At 38.2% G+C, this 25187-nt stretch overlaps 1 long non-coding RNA gene and 1 pseudogene across 2 annotated transcripts in view; one reads left to right on the forward strand and one right to left on the reverse strand.

Annotated features, from left to right (window-relative positions):
- Positions 1-25187, reverse strand: part of LOC309645550 — a 251878-nt gene that overhangs the window by 206722 nt on the left and 19969 nt on the right. The window lies entirely within an intron of this gene.
- Positions 1410-10015, forward strand: LOC309645130 (ATP synthase subunit ATP5MJ, mitochondrial pseudogene; annotated as a pseudogene). The gene has a single exon. The product of its transcript is annotated as an ATP synthase subunit ATP5MJ, mitochondrial pseudogene (transcript).

The raw sequence follows: 25187 nt of genomic DNA on the forward strand, positions 1-25187 counted from the left end.
CTTCTAGACATAAAAGAAACACATTATCTGCAAAGAACATTTCACTGGATAAGATTAATAGCAGATTAGGAACTGTAGAAGAAAAGATAATTTAACTTGAAGAAAAAGCAATAGAAATTACCCAGAAAGGAAGACATAAATAAAAGATTAGAAGCACAGTTTCAGGAACCTGTGGAAAAAAATTCAAACAACCCAATATAAAACCAATTAGAATCCCAGAAGGAAAGAATAGAGAGTGAGGAGTGCAGTAAAAATATTTGGATAAATAACAGCAATACTATTTTAAAACTATAAAAAATTATAAACCCACATAATAGTGAAGGTCAATGAAATGCAAGTAAGAGAAACACACACACACACACACACACACACACACACACAAAACACATACCAAGACACAGCCAAATCACACTGCTGAAACCGATGAAGAAGAGGAAAACATCTTAAAAGCAGCAAGAGAAAAAAAATTATGTATAGAGGAATACAGAAAAAATTCGGACTTCTTGTTAAAAACAATGCAAGTCAGAAGACAATGGAACAATACCTTTAACAAGCTAAACAAAAATGTCTACAAACTTAAAATTTCATATTCAGAGAAAATAGATGTTTTGAGTGTTCATGAAACAATCACCAAAGTAGACCATCTTCTGGGCTTTAAAATAAGTCTTAATAAATATAAGTGGATTAAAATTATATAACATATCTTCCATGATCATGATGGAATTAAATTAGAAATAAATAACAGAAATGAATATGGAAGAATCCACAAATATTAAAAAAATTAAACAACACACTTTTGAATATCTCATAGGTCAAAGAAGAAATCACAGGGATAATTGTGACATATCTTAAACTGAATGAAAATGTAAGATATAAAAACTTGTGTGATAGAACTAAAGCCTTTCTTAGAGTTTTATAGCTTTGAATGCTTATATTGGTAAAGAAGAAAGGTCCAGATTCAATGATCAGAGCTTCCACTTTAAGAAGCTTAGAAGGGAAGAGGAAATTAAAAACAAATTGAAAAGAAGAAAATAAATAATAAAGATGAAAACCGAAATGAATTAAATAGAAAACAAAATAAAATAAATGAAACCAAAAACTTTTAAAAAAATAAACAAATTTGATAAACTTCTAGTCAGACTAATCAAGAAAGAAAAGTCACAATTAAAGAGGGTATATTACTACAGATCCTGAATGTATTAAATGGTTAAGAAAGGAAGATTATGAGAAACTTTGTGTAAGTCACTTCAACCACTTACATGAAGTTGATAAAATCTTTCAAAGTCACAGATGATCAAATTTGACCCAAGAAAAAGTAGAAAATATGAGTGGTCCTGCTTTCCCAGCAGGTCCCATGCAGCGCCTGTGCACTCAGTGACCTTTCCAAGTTGTCTGTTGTGAGTTAGGGCGACATGAGATGCTGATCCTGTGCCCGAGATGCTTCAAGGCCTTATTAAGAACATTTGGATCCCCATGATGCCCTACTATACCCAAGTTTACCAGGAGATTTGGGTAGGAATGGGGTTGATGGGTTTCGTCTTTTATAAAATCAGGAGTGCTGATAAAAGAAGTAAAGCCTTGAAAGCTTCTGGTCCAGTGCCTGCTCATGGTCATCATTAACCAGCTTTCTTTAACGGGATGTCAGTCTGGCTGTGTTGTAGGCAGAACACAAACATGAGACATCGTGTTGACTTGTAGCAGTGCTGCTGCCCTTGTGCATGAATAAATGTACCTGTGAGACCCACAAAAAAAAAAAAAAAGAAAAGAAAATATGAGTGGTCCTATTTTTATTAAATAAATTAAATTAAATTTGATTTTCCCACAAAGAATACTCCAGGCTTCAATGGCATCACTGGTAAATTCTATCAAAGATTTACAGAACTTGTACAAATTCTTCACAAACTTCCAGATTAGAGAGGAAGTGAGCGTGTTTTTCACTTTATGAGGCCAGCTTCCTTCAAATTCAAAACCAGACGGTCTTTACACATAACACACATAAAAAGATAATGAAAGAAAAATATCCCTCATAAACATACTTGCAAAAATCATTAAGAAAATGCTAGTAAATAAAATCTAACAATATGTAAATGGATCATGCACCATGAACAAGTAGGTTTCCTTTTGGTAATAAAAGATGGGTTTAACATTTGAAAATCAATCAATGAGATTCACCATATTCATAATAAAGGAAAAAAATCATATATGATTAACTTGATTGATTAAAAAAAATTAGATAATGTTTAGACTCCATTCATGAAAAAAATCTTGGCAATGTATCAATTGAAGGGAATTTTCTTAACTGACAGCTATTACTGTAATTAATGGTGACTGAATTTTTTATCTCTTAGAACAAGAGTAATGCAAAGGTACATTTTGTCACTTATATTCAATATTGTCCTGTTTCTAACTACGGCAACAAAGTAAGGAAAAGAAATTAAAGGCATTTTAAAAAGGCATTAAAATTGTAAAGGAATAAATATAAATTGTCTTTATTCACATATGGTCTGTTTTTGTTTATAGAAAAATTCTATGGCCATACCACTCTGAATATGCCTGATCTCATCTGTTTATAGAAAAAGCCCAAGAAATTAATAGAAAATGTACTAGAATTAAAAAGTAAATTTAACAAGTTTTCAGAATACAAGACCAACATATACAAATATATTGTATTCTAAATAATAGCAAAAATTAGAAAACAATTTTAAATATCATTAAATGTCATTAAAAATAATACTTAGTGATAACTTTTACAAATATGTGAAGACGTCTGCACAGAAAACTATACATTATTGCTGAGAGAAATTAAAGAAAGCATGAATAAGTAAAGATATGTATTATGAACATGGATTGGAAGTTTAATATTGTTAACATGTCAATTCCCCCTAAGTTAGTGTATAAATTCAAACAATCTCAACCAAAATTCCTCCATGCTTTGTAAAATAGAAGTTGACAAGTTAGTTTAAAATTTATATGTACATGCAAAAGACCTAGAACAGCCAAAACAATTTTTAAAAAGAAGAAAGGAGAATATAAAGGTTTACCATAAATCTACATTAAACTAAATGCCATGGCTATGGAATAATAAAATACATATGAATCATTGTAACAGAATGGAGACTATAGAATTATTAGATCCATGCATATAGAGTAAACTGCTTTTCAACAATAAGGCTGAAGTATTTCAGTACAAAATGATGATTTTAAATTGGGTTATCTTTTTATTTTTGAGTTGTAAGAGTTCTTTATATATTTTGGGTAGTAGACCCTTATCAGATATGATTTGAAAATAATTTTTTCCCTTCTGTAGGTTGTCTTTTTTAAAATTTATTTTCTAAACATCTTTATTGGAGTATAATTACTTTACAGTATTGTGTTAGTTTCTACTGTATAACAAATTGAATCAGTTATATGTATACATATATCTCCATATCCCCTGCCTTCTGAGTCTCCCTCCCACCCTCCCTATCCCACCCTTCTAGGTGTTCACAAAGCACTGAGCTGATCTCCCTGTGCTATGTGGCTGCTTCCCACTAGCTATCTATTTTACACTTGGTAGTGTATAAAGGTCATTGCTACTCTTTCACTTCGTTCCAGCTTACCCTTCCCCTTCCCCGTGTCCTCAAGTCCTTTCCCTACCTCTGTGTCTTTCTTCCTGTCCTGCCCCTAGGTTCATCAGAACTATTTTTTTTTTTTAAGATTCCATATATACATGTTAGCATACAGTATTTGTTTTTCTCTCTCTGACTTACTTCACTCTGTATGACAGACTCTAGGTCCATCTACCACACTACAAATAACTCAATTTTGTTTCTTTTTATGGCTGAGTAATATTCCATTGTATATATGTGCCACATCTTCTTTAACTATTCATCTGTCGATGGACACTAAGGTTGCTTCCATGTCCTGACTATTGTAAATAGAGCTGCAATGAACATTGTGGTACATGTCTCTTTTTGAATTATGTTTTATTCAGGGTGTATACCCAGCAGTGGGATTGCTGGGTCATATTATAGTTCTATTTTTAGTTTTTTAAGGAACCTGCATACTGTTCTCCATAGTGGCTATATCAATTTACATTCCCACCAAAAATGCAAGAGGATTCCCTTTTCTCCACAACCTCTCCAGCACTTATTGTTTGTAGATTTTTTGATGATGGCCATTCTGACTGGTGTGAGGTGATACCTCATGGTAGTTTTGATTTGCATTTTTCTAACGATTAGTGATGTTGAGCATCCTTTCATGTGTTTGTTGGCAATCTGTATATCTTCTTTGGAGCAATGTCTATTCAGGTCTTCTTCCCATTTTTGGATTGGGTTGTTTGCTTTTTTGATATTGAGCTGCATGAGCTACTTGTATATTTTGGAGATTAATTATTTGTCAGTTGCTTTGTTTGCAAATATTTTCTCCCATTCTGAGGGTTGTCTTTTGGTTTTGTTTATGGTTTCCTTTGCTGTGCAAGAGCTTTTAAGTTTCATTAGGTCCCATTTGTTTATTTTTGGGTTTTTTTCCATTTCTCTAGGAGCTGGGTCAAAAAGGATCTTGCTGTGATTTATGTCAAACAGTGTTCTGCCAGTGTTTTCCTCTAAGAGTTTTATAGTGTCCGGTCTTACATTTAGGTCTTTAATCCATTTTGAGTTTATTTTTGTGTATGGTGTTAAAAAGTGTTCTAATTTCATTCTTTTAGATGTAGCTGTCCAGTTTTCCCAGCACCACTTATTGAAGAGGCTGTCTTTTCTCCATTGTATATGCTTGCCTCCTTTATCAAAGATAAAGTGACCATATGTGTGTTGGTTTATCTCTGGGCTTTCTGTCCTGTTCCATTGATCTATATTTCTGTTTTTGTGCCGGTACCATACTGGCCTGATTACTGTAGCTTTGTAGTATAGTCTGAAGTCAGGGAGCCTGATTCCTCCAGCTCCATTTTTCTTTCTCAAGATTGCTTTGGCTATTCGGGGTCTTTTGTGTTTCCATGCAAATTGTGAAATGTTTTGTTTTAGTTCTGTGAAAAATGCCATTGATAGCTTGATAGGGATTGCATTGAATCTGTGGATTGCTTTGGGTAGTATATTCATTTTCACAATGTTGATTCTTCCAATCCAAGAACATGGTATATCTCTACATCTATTTGTATCATCTTTAATTTCTTTCGTCAGTGTCTTATACTTTTCTGCACACAGGTCTTTTGTCTCCTTTGGAAGGTTTATTCCTAGGTATTTTATTCTTTTTGTTGCAGTGGTAAATGGGAGTGTTTCCTTAATTTCTCTTTCAGATTTTTCATCATTAGTGTATAGGAATGCAAGAGACTTCTGTGCATTAAGTTTGTTTCCTGCTACTTTACCAAATTCACTGATTAGCTCTAGTAGTTTTCTGGTATCATCTTTGGGATTCTCTGTGTATGGTATCATGTCATCTGAAGACAGTGACAGTTTCACTTCTTCTTTTTGGTTTTGGATTCCTTTTATTTCATTTCTTCTCTGATTGCTGTGGCTAAAACTTCCAAAACTATGTTGAATAATGGCGGTGAGAATGGGCAACCTTGTCTTGTTCCTGATCTTAGAGTAAATGTTTTCAGTTTTTCACCATTGAGAACAGTGTTGGCTGTGGTTTTGTCATATATGGCTTTATTATGTTGAGTTAGGTTCCCTCTGTGTCCACTTCCTGGAGAGTTTTTATCTTAAATGGGTGTTGAATTTTGTCAAAAGCTTTTTCTACATCTATTGATATTATCATATGGTTTTTATCCTTCAGTTTGTTAATATGGTGTGTCACATTGATTATTTTGCATATACTGAAGAATCCTTGCTTTTCTGGGATAAACCCCTCTTGATCATTGTGTATGGTCCTTTTAATGTGCTGCTGGATTCTGTTTGCTAGTATTGTGTTGAGTATTTTTGCATCAATGTCATGAGTGTTATTGGTCTGTAGTTTTCTTTTTATGTGACATCTTTCTCTGGTTTTGATATCAGGGTGATGGTGGCTTCATAGAATGAGTTTGGGAGTGTGCCTCCCTCTGCTATATTTTGGAAGAGTTTGAGAAGGTTAAGTGTTAGCTCTTCTCTAAATGTTTGATAGAATTCACTTGCAAAGCCATCTGGTCCTGGACTTTTGTTTGTTGGAATATTTTTAATCACAGTTTCAATTTCAGTGCTTGTGATTGGTCTGTTCTTATTTTCTATTTCTTCCTGGTTCAGTCTTGGAAGTTTGTACTTCTCTAAGAATTTGTCCATTTCTTCCAGGTTGTCCACTTTCTTGGCATATGGTTGCTTGTAGTAGTCTCTCATGATCCTTTGTATTTCTGCAGTGTTAGCTATTACTTCTCCTTTTTCATTTCTAATTCTATTGATTTGAGTCTTCTCCCCTTTTTTTCTTGATGCGTCTGGCTAATGGTTTATCAATTTTGTTTATCTTCTCAAAGAACCAGGTTTTAGTTTTATTATTCTTTGCTATTGTTTCCTTCATTTCTTTTTCATTTATTTCTGATCTGATCTTTATGATTTCTTTCCTTCTTCTAACTTTGGGGTTTTATTGTTCTTCTTTCTCTAATTGCTTTAGGTGTACGGTTAGGTTTTTTATTTGAGATTTTTCTTGTTTCTTAAGGTAGGATTATATTGCTATAAACTTCCCTCTTAGAACTTCTTTTGCTACATCCCATAGGTTTTGGGTCATCGTGTTTTCATTGTCATTTATTTCTAGGTATTTTTTGATTTCCTCTTTTATTTCTTCAGTGATCTCTTGGTTAATTAGTAGCATATTGTTTAGCCTTCATGTGTTTTTATGTTTTACAGTTTTTTTCCTGTAATCGATATCTAGTCTCATAGGGTTTTGTTCAGAAAAGATACTTGATAAGGGTTCAGTTTTCTTAAATTTACCAAGGCTTGATTTGTGACCCAGTATGATCTATACTTGCAAATATTCCATGAGCACTTGAGAAGAAAGTGTATTCTGTTTTTGGATGGAATGTCCTATAAATATCAATTAAGTCTATCTGGTTTAATGTGTCTTTTAAAGCTTGTGTTTCCTTATTTCCATTTTGGATGATCTGTCCATTGGTGAAAGTGGGGTGTTAAATTCCCCTACTGTTATTGTGTTACTGTCGATTTACCCTTTTATGGCTGTTAGCACTTGCCTTATGTTTTGAGGTGCTCCTACATTGGGTGCATAAATATTTACAATTGTTATATCTTCTTGGATTGATCCCTTGATCATTATGTTGTGTCCTTCTTTGCCTCTTATAATAGTCTTTATTTTAAAGTCTATTTTGTCTGATATGAGTATTGCTACAGCAGCTGTCTTTTGATTTCCATTTGCATGGAATATCTTTTTCCATCTCCTCACTTTCAGTCTATATGTGTCTCTCAGTCTGAAATGGGTCTCTTGTAGACAGCATATATATGGGTCTTGTTTTTGTATTCATTCAGTGAGCCTGTGTCTTTTGTTTGGAGTATTTAATCCATTTACCTTTAAGATAGTTATCGATATGTATGTTCCTGTTACTGTTTTCTTAATTGTTTTGGGTTTGTTATTGTAGGTCTTTTCCTTCTCTTGTGTTTCCTGCCTAGAGAAGTTCCTTTAGCATTTGTTGTAAAGCTGGTTTGGTGGTGCTGAATTCTCTAAACTTTTGTTTGTCTGTAAAGGTTTTAATTTCTCCATCAAATCTGAATGAGATCCTTGCTGGGTAGAGTAATGTTTGTTGTAGGTTTTTCCCTTTCATCACCTTAAATATGTCCTGCCACTCCCTTCTAGCTTGCAGAGTTTCTGCTGAAAGATCAGCTGTTAACCTTATGGGGTTTCCCTTGTCTGTTATTTGTTGCTTTACCCTTGCTGCTTTTAATATATTTTATTTGAATTTAATTTTTGATAGTTTTATTAATATGTGTCTTGGCGTGTTTCCCCTTGGATTTATTTTCTATGGGACTCTCTTTGCTTCTTGGATTTGATTGACTATTTGTTTTCCCATGTTAGGGAAGTTTTCAACTATAATCTCTTCAAATATTTTCTCAGACCCTTTCTTTTTCTCTTCTCCTTCTGAGACCCCTATAATTTAATGTTGGTGCATTTAATGTTCTCCCAGATGTCTCTGAGAGTGTCCTGAATTCTTTTCATTCTTTTTTCTTTTTTTCTGCTCTGACACAGTTATTTCCATCATTTTATCTTCCAGGTCACTTATCCGTTCTTCTGCCTCAGTTATTCTGCTGTTGGTTCCCTCTAGAGTATTTTAAATTTCATTTATTGTGTCGTTCATCATTATTTGTTTGCTCTTTAGTTCTTTTAGGTCCTTGTTAAGTGTTTCTTGTATTTTCTCCATTCTATTTCTGAGATTTTGGATCATCTTTACTATCATTACTCTGAATTCATTTTCAGGTAGACTGCCTATTTTCTCTTCATTTGTTTGGTCTGGTGGGTTTTTACCTTGCTCCTTGATCTGCTTCATATTTCTCTGCTTTCTCATTTTGTTTAACTTACTGTGTTTGGGGTCTCCTTTTCTCAAGCTGCATGTTCATAGTTCCCATTATTTTTGGTGTCTGCCCCAGTGGGTGAGGTTGGTTCAGTGGCTTGTGTAGGCTTCCTGGTGGAGGGCACTGGTGCCTGTGTTCTTGTTGGTGGGGCTGGATCTTGTCCTTCTGGTATGCAAGGCTGCATCAGGTGGTGTGTTTTGGAGTATCTGTGAACTTAATATGCCTTTAGGCAGCCTCTCTGTTAATGGGTGTGGTTGTGTTCCTATCTTGCTTGTTGTTTGGCATGGGGCATCCAACACTGGGGCTTGCTGGCTTTTGGGTGGAGCTGGGTCTTAGTGTTGAGACAAATTTGTCTGTGAGAGCACTTGCCAATTGATATTATGTGGGGCCGGGCAGTTTCTGGTGGTCCAATGTCCTGGACTCGGCCCTCCCACCTCGAAGGCTCAGGCCCAAAACCTGGCCTGAGCACCAAGACCCTGCCAGCCACATGGCTCAGAAGGAAAGGAAGAGAAAAAAAAAACCCCAAAACAACAAAATGAAGAGACAGAACCCTAGCACAAATGGTAAAAGCAAACCTATACAGACTAAATCATACAAAGAAACATACACATACAGACAAAAAGAGAAAAAGGAAAGAATATATATATATATATATATATATATTTCCTTTATATATATATATATATATATATATGTAACAGAGCAACCAAACCAGTAAGGAATTCCACCAATGATAATAAGCACTAAATAGTATACTAAGGTGAACATAAAACCAGAAAGAAATCAGACACAGAAGGCAAACCTGAAGTCTACAGTTGCTCCCAAAGTCCACTGCCTCAATTTTGGGAACATTCATTGTCTATTCAGGTATTCTTCAGTTGCAGTGTTTATCAGTTTGATTGTGGGGATTTAATCTACTGCTCCTGAGGCTGCACGGAAAAATTTCCCTCCCTCTTCTTTGTTTGCACAGCTCCTGAGGTTCAGCTTCAGTTTTGGCCCCACCTCTGCATGTAGGTTGCCTTCAGGTGTCTGTTCCCTGCCCAGACAGTAGGGGTTAAGGCAGCAGCTGATTAGGGCTCTGTTGCTTACTCAGGCCGGGGAGGATGGGGGTACGGTAGTCATAATTGGAATGCGGGGTGAGCCTGAGGTGGCAGAGGCCATCCTGATGTTGCAACAGCCTGAGGTGTGCCATGTGTTCTCCCTGGGAAGTTGTCCCTGGATCTCGGGACCCTGGCAGTGGCGTGATGCATGGGCTCCCGGGGGGGTGTTGACAGTGGCCTGTGCTTGCACACAGGGTTCTTGGTGGCAGTGGCAGCAGTCTTAGCATTTCATTCCCTTCTTTGGGGTCCAAGCTGATAACCACGGATCACTGCTGTCTCTGGATCTCCCTTAGGCAGTGCTCTGCCTTTTGTGGGCACAGTGGGAAGGGATCCCCTCTCCTTGCGCACCCTGAAAGAAAGGTCTCTTGCATCTCCGGCAGGTCCAGACTTTTTCCCGGACTCCATCCAGGCTAGCTGTGCTGCACTAGCCCCCTTCAGGCTATGTTCACGTAGCCAACCCCAGTCCTCTCCCTGGGGTCTGACCTCCAAAGCCCAAGCCTCAGCTCCCAGCCCCCACCTGCCCTGGCGGATGAGCAGACAAGCCTCTCAGGCTGATGACTGCTGGTCGGCAGTGATCCTATGTGCGGGAATCTCTCTGCTTTGCCTTCTGCACCACTGTTGCTGTGCTCTCCTCCATGGCTCTGCAGCTTCCCCACCCCCCACCCCCTGCCAGTGAAGGGGCTTCCTAGTGTATGGAAACTTTTCCTATTTCACAGCTCCCTCCCAGAGGTGCGGGTTCCATCTGTATTCTTTTGTCTCTGTTTTTTCTTTTTTCTTTTGCCCTACCCAGGTACCTGGGGATTTTCTTGCCTTTTGGGAAGTCTGAAGTCTTCTGCCAGCATTCAGCATGTGTCCTGGAGGAATTGTTCCAGATGTAGATGTATTTTTAATGTATTTGTGGGGAGGAAGGTGATCTCCATGTCTTAATTCTCCACCATCTTGAAGGTTCTTTCTGGGCTGTCTTTTTTTAACTGACTTTATTTCTAACCTTTAAAAATTGTATAAAAATAAATCTTTAAAAAAGACTTTTTTTAAGAATAGTTTTAATTTCACAACAAAATTGAGGGGAAGATAAAGAAATTTTTCATATATTTCCTACCCCCACGTATACATAGCCTCCCCTATTATCAACAGCCCCCATCAGAGTGTACATTTGTTGCAGTTGATGAACTTACATTGAGCATCTGGGCCTCGTGCTTTCTGTTTTAAAGGTTATTAATTTTTGATTCAATTTCTTTAATAGATATAGATCTATTCAGATTGTCTGTTTCTTCTTGAGTGAATTTTTACAGGTTGTGTCTTTCAAGGAATTGTGGTCCATTTCATCTGGCTTATCAAATTTGTGGGCATAGAGTTGTTCAATAAAGGATTCTTTTATTATCCTTTTATGGGGTCTGTAGTGATCTCCTCTGTTTCATCTGATATTAGTACTTAGTGTCCTATCTCTTTTTTTTTCTATTAGCCTGCTTAGAGGCTTATTGATTTTATTGATCTTTTCAGCTTTCGGTTTCATTGATTTTTCTCTGTTGATTTCCGTTTTCAATTTCATTGATTTCTGCTCTAATCATTATTATTTATTTTCTTCCACTTACTCTGGGTTTAATTTGCTCTTCTTTTTCTAGTTTCTGTAGGTGGAAACTTAGATTATTGATTTCAGATATTTTTTCTTTTCTAATATATGTATTCAATGCTATAATTTTCCCTCTAAGCACTGTTTTTGTTGACTCCCACAAATTTTGATAAGTTGTATTTCCATTTAGTTCAAAATATTTTAAAACTTACCTTGAGATTTTTCTTTGACCCATGTGTTATTTGGAAGCATGTGTTTAATCTCCATGTATTTTGAGATTTTACAATTATCTTTTTGTTACTGATTTCTGGTTTAATTCCATTGTGGCCTGAGAGCAGATATTGTATGATTTTTATTCTTTTAAATTTGTTAAATTGTGTTTTATGGTCCAGAATGCAGTCTATATTGGTGAACTTGTGAGCTTGAGAAGAATGTGTAATCTGCTATTTGTTGAAGTAGTCTATAGATGTCCATTATATCCAGTTGTCCCAGAACCATTTAATGAAAAGACTCTTTATTCCCCACTGAATTATCTTAACACCATTATAATGACCTAAAAGGTATATGGGTTTATTTCTGGGCCCTCAGTTCTATTCCATTGATCTGTATATCTGTCTTCATGCCAGTAGCACACAGTCTTGATTACTCTAGCTTTGTAGTAAGTTTTTGAAATTGAGAAATGTGAGTCCTCCAATTTTGTTCTTCTTTTTCAAGATTATTTTGGATACTCATTAAGTTTTTCTGAAAAGATAACTGTGTAATGCTAACAAAACCAGTTTCTTATGGGGTTTATAACATATGTAGAAGTAAAGTGAATGACAAAAAGCACAAATAAGAAAGAACATGTGAAATTATACTGTTCAGTTTTCTTGTATGATATGTAAAAGTGATATAATGTGAATTCAAGGCAGACTTTGGTAATTTAAATGTACATATTGTAAACCTTAGGACAATGATGATGAAGAAGAAGAAGGATGAGGAGGAGGAGAAGGAGGAGATAAAAAGCCAAGATAGCTAGATACCGTTGAATACTAAATATGCATGATTTTTGCAAAATAAACTAGGAAAGAAGGGACAATAAACTGATAAAATAGTAAATAACTGGTCACATGGGAGACTTAAACTCAACTGTATAAACAGCTACTTTAAAATAAATGGACTAAACATCTAATTAAAAGACAGAATTTGTTGCCATGAATAAAAAAGCAGGACCTCTTATATGATATTTATATGAAATGCATTTTAAATATAAATACCAGATAGATTAAAAATAAACATATAGAAAATATATGCCATACAAACACTCAACAAAATAGGCTTCAGAGGATAAATTATATTGGGGAAAGTAGACTTCAGGATAAGGAATATTAGCATAGATAAACAAAAACAGTTCAAGATGATAAAAGGGTCAGTTTATCAAGAAGACGTAACAATTTTAAATGTCTGTGCACCTAATACCAGAGTTTAACATAAATGAAGCAGAAACTGATATACCTAAAAGGAGAAATAGACAAATCTCCAACTGTAGTTGGAGATTTCAACACTTCTTTCTTAATAATTGATGTAACATGTAGTAGATATAAGTACAAATATAAAGAAAAAGAAGACATAGAAGAAACATAGAAGAAAAAAGAAATAGATTGAAGAATAAAAAAAGAAGACCTACAGTTTCCACTAACTTGACCTAATTGACACTTAGTGAACATTTCATCAAAAAGAGAATACACATTTTTTTTCATGTGTTCATAGGATATTCACCAAGATCATTTGCTGGGATTTAAACAAGTTTGACTACATTAAAAAGGATTAAAATGATGGAGTATCTTCTAATACCTTAATGAAATTAAATTAGAAATGAATAACAGAAATACATGTGGAAAATACCTGAATATTTGGAAATTAAACACCACTTTCCTAAATAATCCATGGGTCAAAGGAGAAATCATAAGGAAAATTAGAACGTATTTTGAATTGAATGAAAGTAAAAACAAAACATAACAAAATTTTTGTGATGCAGCTAAAGCAGTGCTCAGGGAGAAATCATAGTGTTAAAGTTTTATATATGATTAGAAAAGTTAGCAGGAAGGTCAACAGTGTATCTTTCCATCTTGTAAAAAGCTAGATCATGAAGGGCAATTAAACCCAATGTAAGTAGATCTGACCAAGTTGTTGCATACTTCAACAGCTCATTCTTTTTTTATTGTATGTAGTAGTAGTAGTCCATGGTATGGATGTATTTTTTTTGCCTATTTTCAGTTGGATTGTTTGTTTCCTTACCATTGAATATTGAGAGTTTAAAAATTTTCTGGGAATCCACTGCTATCTGCTTCCAGATTTTCCCCAAAATTACATATGATCACAGCAATAGTAGAAGGAACTCTGATGTAGTGAGAAGAAAAAGAAGCAATAATCTTTAAGAACCATTATGAATTTAGTCATATGATTACAATTATGATTACTTTAAAAAGTTTTAAATGTCAAAATTTTATTAGAAAAGAAGCAAAATGCAGCTGCACTTGGGAAATATGTTTTCCTAAGAAATTTATTGAGCATCTTACCATATGCAAATTTGTGCTAGGCACCAATAAGTCTTTATTAGTTCATTAATAGCAAGATTTAAAACTTGAGAACAGAAATTTATTAAATTATGAAATTTGAATTTATTACAATTAAGCTATGAATGTTTAAGATGATAGAGAATACTATTTGTAGAATTAGCAACTTAGTGCATTTCCCCCCTAACCTGATGCTGACTCCACAGCCTAATATATGAAATATCAGCAGCTTCAATGTCCTCCTCAGACTATGCTCTGTGAAGCAGAAATTATTTGTAGGGCTGTTTGTTCTTATCTCTAGGTTTTGAGCAGCAGTAGGGATATGTTTTCTCCAGAGAAGAGCAGGCCAGAGAGGGAAGGTTAATGTATGAGGCTTTGGGTTCCAAATGGAAAGACCCTTTAAATCTTCTCTATAAAATAGGAGGTGACACAATATGCTGAGTGTGAGGGTACTGAATGAGGTTGGGGGCTGAGTACAGGGGAGACTGGGAGACCCCTTATGGATGATGCAGTGCAAGAATGGTGTGCAAAGAAGAAATGAACCAAAGGATGACATCCAGCAGACTGAAGACAGGGCTATCCAAGTCTCTCCCTGGGACCAGTGACATGGGAAGAAGAGACCAATCGCACATTTCCACCCTGAGCATCCAGTGTACTCTGAATCCTCAGCTTCACAGTTTAGATGTGGGTGAATCAGAGTTTACAGCCAACCATACTGCAATGAGCCTGACAAAGAGAAAAAATGGCTCTGAATCAGATTTTTATTTAGCTCTTAGGAAAAGAAGGAGAGGTTCTTGCATGACTGTAAAGACAGTGATGAAAGGAGATTGAGCGCAATGAAGGACATGGCAGGAACTTTAAAAAGGAATTTATAGTTAATTTATAGTGGCAGAGGAATTGTAACCCTCTGGAGGCCAGAGATTAGGTTGTGTATTTCTTGATATCCACCTCTGCACCTAGCAACGCTTAGATAAATAGTGAGTACTCAGAAAGCACGAGGAAGGGGGGGAAGATGGAGGGCATTATTTTGGAGAATGACTGTTCTGAGCAGGAAAAGAGAAGCAAGCATGCGTGCCCTATGAGTCACAGCCCACAGCCAACAGGCCAGCGTTCAGGGATACCTTCTCACTGCTAAAGAGGACTTAACAGTGACAATGGGAATGTCAAGCAGAGCAGTACTTTGAGAGTGAAACAGGGACCTCCAAACTTGGGCTCCTGGGACCCTGTGCTGTTAGCTCTATCCATCCTTTCTCTATTCTGGCTCTTACCTGGACTGGAATGCTTTCAAATGACTCTGAGTGTTCTCATTACTGGAATCTGGTCTACAGAGGTTAGGATGTATGCAGTAACTGATATTTTTAGTAATTAACCATCATTGATTTCTCAGCCAAGGGTCATTCCCTTCCTCCCTTTCAGAAGCTCAGGCACTTGGCACCTGTGTGCAGAAGTAAAAAATCATTCACAGATTATTGATACTCTGCAACGTTTCCCAACTCCCATTCCATGTGTGTAAAACCTGAAAGGCCTGAGCCTTGTGACAGAAACTCCTACTCACTGGCGAGAAGCTTAATAACACTTTGTGACGGGGCTATGTCACATGTGTCCACACTGCCGTTGGCCTTAGGCTTTGCTCAGACAGGTAGGAGAGGTGGTGGAGTGGGCCGGAGGACGTGCAGGAAAAGGAGGAAAGCAATTGCTCATAAAGAAGTTTTCATCCATTCTTTTTGCTACCTGACATTTTATTGGGTAAATATTTTTCTGCCTCTGTCTTTTTTGGGTAGATAAGAAGGGGACTTTGTCCCCTAGAGAATCTATTACTTTCTGCGTGAGCTTGATTCTACAGCTGGAGAAACTTCGGCAGAAACGTATTCTTTCTTGTTGAGCCTTCACTGACTTCTCCCTTAACTGCAGGCTCCTTCTCTCTAGCATTTCCAGCAAGGATGGTGAATCAGTTCTCATTAGGACTAGAACTGGAGAATACAGTTTGTACCATGGGGTTACAATATTGCCTCTGAAATCCTCAAAGCCTTAGCCACTCCAGTGTTCATCAGTGCTGGTGTTGGGAGTCTTCCTGGCCCATTGATAGGCTCTGGTCAGTGGGAAGGCCTTGGTGAGGAAGGGTCTATGGCAGAGACACTTTGTAGGGGCTCATCTTAAGACTGTTCTGGGACAGGAGCAGGATTCCTTTGGGAATGGGTTCCATAAGGGCCAATCTTTGTGGGATTGATTAGAGATTTGACTAACTGGGATTCTGTCCAGTTCAGATATTCTAGGGTAGTAGAAAAGAGTTTATCTTTGAACTCTGGGTGAAATGTTTTGTGTCACCAAGCCCCTTCCACAAACTGGGAAATAAATATGACTGGCATTTGAATGGCATTGCTATTAGAATGTCTTCCTTATATTTCTAATACTTCTTTTGCATTGCTTATGTTTCAAGTTACCCATTCAACTCAGTTAATTTCTCAAATGCCTTGTCAAGCTTGTGAAATGCTATTTTTGTATAAACAGGTCTTTCACATATAATTATTAAACTCTTCATTAATCAGTTCTTTATTACCCTGAACAAAGGAAAATTAAGGAGGAGTTAACCAAAATACATTTCAAACAGCCAGAATGATGTCACAAAATAAATCTGTGCTCTACAATGTATTTTCAGTATTTTCATATGGTATTAGTTTACTAAGAGTTTCATCCTGATTAGATGCTAAATTTCATAAAAGGCTTTTTCTGCATCCATTGAGATGATGATACAGTTTTTATTTCTGTAATTGTGGTGAAATAAATTGATTGATTTGAAGTGTCAACCCAATTTTGTATTCCTGGAATAAATACAACATGATTTTGATGTATTACCAGTTTTAAATATTGCTGTTGTCCTTGACAGATTAATATAAGGTCATACTCTCAAAAATAAGTTGGGGAGGGTGATGTCAGCAAGATGGCCAAGTAAGACATCCCTCATTTATATCCCTTACTCAACAACAATAATTTGGCATCCATCCTCAGACAAAAGGGCCTTTGTGCGAGCTTTGGGATCCAGTTAGGAGATTGTTAAATCCCAGTGCAATCCAAGACCGAGGCAGTCTCTTACTGAGGTGGCTGATTCTCTGACTGTGGTCCCAACTGCAGATCTGGAAACAGCTCTGTCCCCCTGTGAACTTAGCTAGAGTCCTGTTTTGTTTTGTTTCTTAAATTTATTTATTTATTTATTTATTTATTTATTTAACGTTTGGCTGCATTGGGTCTTCGTTCCTGCATGCAGGCTTTCTCTAGTTGCGGTGAACGGGGGCTACTCTTCATTACGGTGTGTGGACTTCTCATTGCGGTGGCTTCTATTCTTGTAGAGAACCGGCTCTAGGCACATGGGCTTCAGTAGTTGTGGCACGTGGGCTTAGTAGCTGTTGCTCACAGGCTCTAGAGCGCAGGCTCAGTATTTGTGGCACACGGGTTTAGTTGCTCCGTGACATGTGGGATCTTCCCGGACCAGGGCTCGAATCCATGTTCCCTTCCTTGACAGGTGGATTCTTAACCACTGTGCCACCAGGGAAGCCTTACAGTCCTGTTTGACTTTGGTTCTATCACCAGCACCATACACTAAGGGACCCAGGAGGAGTCATGCCCCCCCATGCATCAGGTGATATGCATACAGACCTTGTTCTTGGCTGTGGACCTGGAAGTGGACTTACCGACTCCTGCCCCTTTTGGCTGTGATCTGGGAGCCCCTGGAGATGACATCAAGATGGCAACATAGGTCATTCCCAACTTTAGTCTCCTTTACAAGAAGACCAACTATCAACTATCCATAGACAGGACACAATTGTAAAAATCCCTGGGAGTAAGGCTGAAGTGACCTCCTAGAACACAGAGATGGAGAAGGACTGCATTGGAAGGGTAAGAGGAGAGGTTTCACTTTGACGGCATCACCCCTCCCTGTACTGGCACAGCACCACACTGAGGGATTGCTCCCCAGGGTCTACATTTGCCCCACTGGGAACAGAGAGCAAGGTGGACATCTAGCTCCCCCAGCTCTGGGTATACTTTCTGGGAGGCCCACTCAGATCTTGTATCATGGGGATCACTGGGGATCAGAGAGAGATAGAGAAGAGATTCAGTCATATCTTGTTGAACCATATTCCTGTTTGTAGCAGTGCCCAAGTGACTCTGTCTGCCCATCTGTAGAGTCTAGCCAATGGGCTCTACTGGCCATGGAGTCTATGCTATAGCCACACCCAGGCAGGGACGCAAATTTGCAGTCCTACACAACTGCTGATCATAGCCTCCCAGTCCCATCAGAGCGGAAGGCTTGGCCCGAGAACCCAGGTAGCCCTGGAGCCCATCTTACAGCCAAAAGCCAAGCCAGCAGCCCTACCGAACTGTTGAGCGTAGCCTCTAGTTTCACACAATCAGGGAGCCTAAACAGTGACCCTGGGCAGCCTCAGAGCCCAGCTTAAGGCCCTGCATGATTGCTGAACACAGCTTGTGGCTTCATCCAGGCAGAGAGCCTGACCGATGAACCCATCCAATCATGGAGCATAACCTGTGGCCCCACCCAACCAGGTAGCCCAGAGAGTGACCTGCCCAACCATGAAGAATAGTCTCCAGACCCACCCAACTGCAGGATACAGCTGGATGCACTGTCCAACCAGAGAGCCTCGCTGGTGACCTTGCCCAACAGTGGAGCATCGCCAGTGGCCTACCTGATTGTGAAGCCCAGACTGTGGCCCCAGCCAACTTTGGGTCCAGCCTATGGCCCTGTCTGATTGCAGAGTTCAGCCTGAGGCTCTGCCTGACCCTGAAGCCATGCCTGCGGTCTATCCAGAACATGAAATCCAACCAGTGGCACCATCCTATTGGGGAGCACAGCCTGAAGCCCTTGGGAGCCACTTCCACCACATCTGTCTATTTCAGAACCTAACTTTCTCTTAAAAGTGTGTTGGAAAACATAAGTGTGTGTTTGTGTGTGTGTGTGTATACACACCATATATATAAGCCATATATATATAATATATATATAATTATATATTATATGACACAATATATTATATAATATATTTATATATATATTATATACTATATATTATACACACACACACACACACACACACACACACACACACACACACACACACACACACACACACACACACACACACACACACACACACACACACACACACACACACACCCAGGGGTTATGAGGGAGGGATCAGTAGGTGGAACACAGGTGATTTTATTTAGGGCAGTGAAACCATTTCATATGATTCTACAGTGGTGGATATATGTTATTATAAATTTGTTAAAATTTTGTGTACAACACAAAGAACCTTAATGTAAACTATAGACTTTGGTTGATAATGATGTATCAGTGTTGGTGCATGGATTGTAACAAATGTTGATGGTGGGGCAGGCTGGGTGTGTGTGTATGTGTTGGGGAGGTAAGAGTATGTGGGAACTTCCTGTACTATGTGCTTAACTTTGCTGTGAACCTAAAACTGCTCTAAAAACTAAAGCCTATTAATTTAAAAATGCAAAACCAAAACAAAATAAAACATTTACCTTCTCACTGTTGCTTTCAGAAAATTTGTGAAGACAAAAAGAATGGTCAGTGTCCCAAAACACATGAATAGATGTTCAACATCACTAATAGGGAAATGGAAGTCAAAAGAGTATTGAGATACCATTTTTACCCCAAATTGCAGAACTTTGTAACTCTTTAGCCCTGTCAAGAATATGGAGAAACAGGAACTCCTACACAGTGGTGGTTCAACTGTGAAAGGCTACAGCATTTTTTAACAATTAGCTGGAACGTTATTATAAAACTTAAAATTTACCATCGACTCATAGATCACTGAAGGATAAGATCTAAAGTCATATACGTTCCAGTAGGTAAAAATATATCTAAAAGTTTGCACTGTATTTTTAATCATAAATGTTTTTAATCATCAATAGAATGGTTGAATAAATTATAGTCCATATATACTATGGAATATTATGCAGCTATACAAAACAATGAATTAGATTTATTTGTATTAATATGAAGTGACATCTATAAAATACTTTAAGGAAAAATGCATATTGAACACTAGTGCATGTGGTGTAGGACAGATGAAAATAAAACAAAGGAAAACATGTATCTTTGTCCATGTGCATAGAGAAAGGGGGTAAAAAGATACAGAGCAAACCATTGACATTGACTGCCTTGGGGATGGGGCAAAAGGGGAAAATTGTTGGTGTTTTCTTTATACAGTAGCAATTGTTTTGCTGCAACAAGTGTGTAGCTTGAAAGGAAGATTCAATAAATTGTAGTAGAAATGAAAACAACAGAAGAGGTATGGCCCCAGGGTCAAACATCTATAGACAATCAAACCTTTTACACTGCTGAGAGTGACTGCCTCTTAATGTAACTCCTGAGCATTACTAGACTAAGAAATTCATTTCTTTTCTATGTTTTGAGGGATGTTATAAAAAAGAAATTAAACCTTCTGCTCTCCGAACGTGGTGCATGGCTTACTTCAGGATGAGACGTCTGTTAGTTAAAGCTCAGTAAGTGGGTAAAGAAAAAGATCTCTACCCCCTACCCCACTTCCATCCTGTTCCTAAATTGGTATCCATCTAGCTTAAGGGTGTAGGGAATAATGTGTCATACCCCCCAAAATAGAGTAAGGGGAAGAGGAAAAATTTCTATTTAAAAATATGTAAGTCCTGGACTTCCCTGGTGGTCCAGTGGTTAAGACTCCATGCTTCCAATGCAGGGGACATGGATTCGATCCCTGGTCGGGGAAGTTCTGCATGCCATGTGGTATGGCCAAAAAAAAAAAAAAAAAAAAAAGTAAGTCCTATCTAACATCAAGCTCAAAGATAAAATATTGTCCATCAAATGATGCATAACAAATTACCCTAAAAGTTATTTATCAGTTTAAAACAACAATAAATGTTATCTCACAGTTTCTCTGGGTCAGGACTCTGGGAGTGGCTTTGCTGGGTGGTTCTGACTCAAAGACTCTCATGAGGTCAAGGTGTTAGCCTGGGCCCATCTGATCTACTTCCATGTTGGCTGATTCACATGGCTGGTGAGTTAGAGCTGGTGGTTGGAGAAAGGCCTCAGTTTTTCCCAGGTGTGCTTCTACATATAACTACTTAGTATCCTCAGGATGTGGCAGTTGGACTCCTCCAAAGCTAGCGAGCCAAGAAGAAGAGCAAGGAGAAGGCCAAAATGTCTTTTATGACCAAGTCTCAGGAGTCACATGCCACTGCTTTTGTACATTCTATTCTGTTAGAAGCAAGTCACTAAGTATGGGCCACCGTCCAGAGGAGGGGAATTAATTAGACCTTTTGAAGGGAGGAGTATCAGAGAATGTGTGTACATAAGTTACAATCACCATCCAGTACTCTCTGCTGCCCAGTTGTTTTCTAGCTTTCAGGAATTTCTAAAAATTTCAAGTCTCCTGAAGGTATTCTTTTTCTCCAAAGGTTTATGGATTTTTTTTTCTTAATAGCTTTTCTTTAATTTTATGAGATTTTGGTTATCCAGTATTCTGCATTCCCTTTCCTTGTACTTATTCCTGATGATACAAGGCCAGAACTCCACATGCTTTTGTAAAGATCTCTATCCTTATCTTTTCACCCCTAATCATAGATGGATGAATATCATCATCCCAAAAGTCTGTTGGGACCAGTGCCATTGTGACCTATATCCCTGTTCACATGAGTCACCATAATACTAGTAACATCTGACACTTATACAGCACTTACTCTAAACCAAGCACTGTTTGAAAGGCTTTACACATACCAACAGCAAGTACACCAAGTCATCCTTCATGACCCGGATCTTTAGTTACAGTCTAACCTGCCCTCCCACAAAGGGAGCTTTTAACTCCCAAACCTTTCCCTTGGGGAACCCATGACCCATCACTGGCAAAATCCCTGTATGTTAAACCTCTTCTTTTGGATGTTTCCTTTACCTTTTTGCTCACATTGAAACCTGGCTCTTCCTTGATGGCACCACTTCTTCCTCAGCCTTATGTAGCAGGCATTGTCTCTCCTTCATCCTCTGTTGTAATTGAGCTTGGGGATGGGATAGTTCTTTGCTCCTCATTGCTGCTTCCAGTTCAATTCCCCACCTTCTTCCTCAAAAACCTTTCAGCTTTGAAGTTCCTGCTGTTAAACTCTACTGTCTGGACATCTCTTTGTTGTAATTTGTAGACACTCTTGGTTACTCCCTTCCATTCCTTGAATATTTTTAACTCCTAGATTACTCACTCTCTATAGTGCTACTGTCCTAATTCTTAGTGATTTTGATAAGCATATAGACTCTCCTTCCAAAACTCTGGCCCCTTGGTTTTTGTCTTGGCCCCCATTGAGTTTTGTTCTCACTGTACCTCCATCACCTACTTCTGTGGTTGTACACTAGATCTTTCCATTATCAATTACTATATCCCCTCTGTAATCTCTAAACCCACCATTGCCTCCTTTTCCAACTCTCCAGTACCCAAGGGAACAAATCTTCAGCTCACATAGGACTTGAGCTCTGTGCTATTATAATTTATACTAAGAAATATATATTTGGTCTTTGTCCTTTTCCTAGCACAGAGCTCCCAAGGCCCTCAAATTTCCTGTGATTGAGAGCGATCAAGATGTCTTTTGTTATGTTAATGAGGTGACTTTTGGAAAGGGCCTACAGATGGGGGCCAGTTGCCAGGGAAGCCAACCATGTGATGAGAGGGTTGGAACTTTCAGTCTCACCCCCCACCTCCAGGGAGGAGAGAGGGGCTGGAGATTGTGTTTAGTTACCAGTGGCCAATGATTTAATCTATTATGCAATGAAATCTCCATAAAAACCCAAAAAGACTAGCTTCAGAGGGCTTCCAGATTAGTGAACAAGGCAAGATTTGGGGGAGTGTGGCACTCTTGGAGGGAGGAGGCATTGAAGCTCTGTGCGTTTTCTCCATACCTTGCCCTATGCATCTCTTACCTCTGGCTGTTCTAATAAGTGAAATGTTTCTCTGAGTTCTGTGAGCTGCTCTAGAAAATTAATTGAAGGTGAGGAACGGGTCATGGGAATCTCTGATCTATAGGTTGTCGGTCAGAAGCACAAGTGACACCCTGGACTTTTGATTGGCATCTGAAGTAGAAAGCATTCTTGTGGGACTGAGCCCTTAACCTTGGAATCTGATGATATCTGGGCAGATAGTGTCAGAATTGGGTTGAATTGGACATCCAGCTGCTGTGGGGAATTGCTTTGTGGTGTGGGGAAAACTCCCACACATCAGAATTGGGGGCAGAAGTATAGGTTCATTGATCTTAACACTGTTCCTCACTCCCCTCCAGTCCTAACTTCTCTCCTTACCCAGCTTAGATTCCTTGGTCCCTCATTATAATCACTCTCTTGCATAGATTCTCGTCTCCCTTATTTCTCTCTTTCTCCATTGCACTCACCTGGAAAACCTCCAAACCTAGTTAAATCCAACTTTCCAACTACTTTGCATCTAACACAGGCAGCAGAACTAGTTGGAGAAAAATACACAACCACTCTGACTAATCTCACTCTATGACACTGACCCTCTGTGGGCTAAAGTATTGCTAAGCAACCTTACCTTACCGTATTTCTGTAGTCTAAACTTTCTTATACATTAGAATCTCTTGGGCAAGCTTTTAAAAAATCCTGGTGTCAGGCCATGCCCCTAGACCAATTAAGTCACAGTCTGAAGCGGTGGACCCAGGCATCAGTTTGTTTTTTTTAAAACTCCCCAGCCAAGTTTGAGAAGCAGTGCCCTAACCCATTCACTCCTTTACTCTTTGAGATGACTTTCATCCATACAGGCTTCTTTGCTGTTCCTCCAACATGCCAAACACAGTTCTGCTACATGATTCTTTCTTCTGGGATACTTTTTCCCCAGGAAGTTGCATGTTTGGCTTCCTCAAGTTTCCTCAAACTTCCTTCAAGTTTCTGCTGCAGATATCTATTAGTAATGCCTTTCTGAATTGTCCCATGTAAAATAGGACTCCCCCAGCTCCAACCTTAGCACTTCCTCTCCCCCTTACCTTACTTTGTTTTTCTCCTTAGCATTTATTACCATCTAACATATTATATATTTATTCACCAATTATTTATTGTATGTCTCCATCTACTAGAAAAATAGCAGAGACTTTGTGCATTTTGTTCATTGCTTATAACAAAATGTGCACAGTAAATTTGTTTCACTAACAGATCAATAGGTGCTCAATAAATGTATACTTTTTAAAGGCTAGGCAACAAACACTTCTCAGGATTTTATTGTGTTCAAGGCAACTGATATTTTATGCAATAAAATATGCATTTTCTAAACCTGACCAAAGGGGCTGGGGTGGGACTTGGATCAGAGGGGTTGGGATCTTGGATGCCTTAAGAGCCAGTTCCTAGATATTGAGAGTGAAGCCAGTGGGGACAGTGGGGAGAGGCAGTAGCATCAGCAGCAGCAATGGAAGCAAATAGGAAATGTCACAGTACTGAGTCTGTAGGATTGTATTTTCAGCAACCAGAAGAAGAGAATCATGAACAGAACAAATTTACTGAAGCTCAAGGCCCAGAGAGACTCACCTGGTGGTCAGAGAGTGACCAGTGCTTGTCACCACAACATACAGAGATGACACACTGCTCTAGTGGGCTGTTAAGGAGGAGAGAGTGTGTAAAAGTTGGGGTGACTGTAATTATAAGGGTGATGGCCCAGCTTACTACAATTGGTTTGGGTACCAGTGGGTTTTCTTTTCAAACTTGGTGACTAAGGAAGTATGTATTCTACACGTGCTCTTAGAAGATCTAATACCAATGAGAATTTATAGAGTAATAGTAGATCACAGTTTTTAAAGCTATGGACGGATCAAACGGAGTTTACTTTTTTTTTTTATTAAGTATAATGAGTAAAGCATTATGAGAGATCAAAAGATGAGTCTTTAGTCAACATTGTTTAACTTTGCTCCAATTATCCTACTTTTTACCCTTCTTAAGCATAGATTCACCACATGCAACAGTAATAGGCTTGAATCAATTCAGAAGTTTCTATGGACAATAAATGTCACATATCTTTATTTTTCTGAATCAAATTAAATTTGTCACCAAATTCCCACTCATCAAAGCCCATGAGAAGTTGCAGAGTTGGTTCCCTTCCCTCTGCTGGATTGTACTGGACTCAGGTCTTATGCAGTCCAGAAAATGTGGGCAGACTGAATTTTGGACAGTGATGTAGATGTTTCATGCCTCACCTGCGAGTTAATTTGAAGTAGCTCACCTTCTGTGCCAGCTTGGCCACAGGGACCCCTATTTACTAGTGTTGTGGGTAGAAATTATAATCTTAAAGTCTTTCATTTAGCCATGATCAAAAAAAAATTTTTTTTAAGTGTAATTTATAATGGAAAACCCCAGGAAGAAAGATTTCTGTTGTGTCAGGTTGTTTGTATTTTCAAGGTATAGAGCTGGTCATTTCTTTCCTTAGTAAGGTGAATGAGAAGAGGTTAAGAAGAAGCAAGAAGT

Source organism: Balaenoptera physalus (assembly GCF_965194825.1).
Source record: "Balaenoptera physalus genome assembly, chromosome: 1".
NCBI lineage: Eukaryota > Metazoa > Chordata > Mammalia > Artiodactyla > Balaenopteridae > Balaenoptera > Balaenoptera physalus.